The sequence below is a fragment of the Mandrillus leucophaeus genome, unplaced genomic scaffold (genome assembly GCF_000951045.1).
Source record: "Mandrillus leucophaeus isolate KB7577 unplaced genomic scaffold, Mleu.le_1.0 Scaffold81, whole genome shotgun sequence".
In the NCBI taxonomy this organism is placed as follows: domain Eukaryota; kingdom Metazoa; phylum Chordata; class Mammalia; order Primates; family Cercopithecidae; genus Mandrillus; species Mandrillus leucophaeus.
The window spans coordinates 5252996-5255039 of NW_012108808.1; positions in this window are offsets into that span (position 1 = coordinate 5252996).

The window sequence follows — 2044 nt, forward strand, 5'->3', positions numbered from 1 at the left end:
CAAGACCCTGTTTCTATAAAAAGTAGTAATAATTTTAGAAAATTTAAATAGTATCTAAAAATAAAAAGAAAATTAATTACATTATGCCATCTAGATGCAACCTCAGACAATATTTGGTATATTCAGTATGTTTCTACATGTATCTTATTATAGTTTGTTAAATGAAATAATGCTGCACATAAAATTTTGTAACAGGCCTTAAAAAGTAAGGTTTATAACAAATAAACATTGTAAAAATGCTTCATCAATATTTTAATGGCTACATAAATATGCCATTGGACAAATGTTTGATAAAGTAATTAACTGTTCTCGTAGTCATAAGTTTTTACTATGTGTCATAACTATTTATTGCTGTGTATAACTTTATGGTCAACATCTTTGTACATAAAGTTTTAAAAAAAATTGTGGAATATTACCTTTGTTTAAATTCTTAGAGGAACTGCTGGCTCCACAGACAGGAATAAACTTAGTGTCATAATCCATATTCCCAAATTGCTTTGTAAACAAGGCAGTTTGAAATTGAAACAAAACAATGTACCACATTGTGACTACAGTTAAGAATATTGTATTGCATATTTAAAATTTGCTAGGAGGGCAGATCTTACATGTTCTAACCACACACACACACAAAGGTACTATGTGAGGTAATGCTATGTTAATTAGCTTGGTTATGGTGATTATTTCACAAAAATATATGTACATTAAAACATCAAGTTGTACACCTTAACTACAATTTTTATTTGTCAATTATATCTCAATAAGGCAGGGGGAAGGATAGTGAAATAAAAGCGTTTTAAAATAAACAAATAGAGACGAAATAAAAAAAGTATGTGTTCTTTTCCCATTGGCATGAGTTAAGGGCACTGCTACTTGGGAATGACCCACACATGGTAGGATAAAAAAGTCAGGGCTTGTCTGATTTATCTCCATTCTATTTGTCTTCAACCGCTTCAGAGTTATCACCTAAAGGTCAGGTTTTTAAAAATGCACTGGACAAAGGATTGGCAAACCCAGGTTCTAGTCCCATCCTTGCATTTGTCTGCTCAGAAATCTTGAGAAATCACTCAATTGTTCTGAAACAGTTTCTCAAACTATAAAATAAAGATGTTGGAAAAGAAGAAAAGAAATTGGAATGAAAATGTGTTTTTATCAGCTAGAAGCAGTACTGGAGAGTGCTGTTTTCAAAATAACATTGTCATGAAACGCAATCTTTACTAATTGTTTCGTGTAGTATTTCTTTTCAGGTTAAACAGTGAGATGGCTATTTTGTGCTCAGCTTTCCTTAGCATGAATTTGTGGTAGGTAGGATGTGATTGTCTGGCCAGGGACTTTATTTCCCAGCCTACCTTGCATCCTAATGCAGCCACGTGATGAACTGTTGCTGATGGAAAGTAAGTAGGAGAGATGCGTGTCACCTCCGGGCCAGGTTTTCTCAAGAAGCCAGGGTGACTTCACTTTCTCTCCCTCCTCTGCCAGCTAGATAAAGGGGGCTCTGAGGCTCTTGGGATAAGAGAGCCAAAGTTAGAAGGAACCTGAGCCTCTACTGGCACACAGAGGAAGGCCACCTGACAATCCACAACAGCTGAATTGACTGGACTTCTTTATGAGCAAGAAATCAACTTTTACTATATTAACCCACTAGAAATTAACGTTGGTATTCATTGATCATATTAATAATAGCTAGCATTGTCCTTTTCAATATAGGAATCCACATAAGATTATCAGATAAGGAAGGCAGCGTGCTCTCCTTTTTTAAATTTAACTGTAGAAGCCATATATATGTTGCAATGAATATTAATGATTTAACATATTACTTAAAAATTAAGAATAAAATAGTTGCGTAACACCAATCAGCACATTTTTATCCATCCATCTACCCGCCCAGCCATCATTTAACAAATATTCATTGGGGGTCACTTACGTGCAAGGCTTTTTGTTGGTCTCTATAAATTCCAAAATCATTTAGCCACTGTATACCACTCTACCTAGAATCAATGGTAGTCTGCTCCAAACAGATTTATCAGGAGCACTTTTTTTGGGAAGG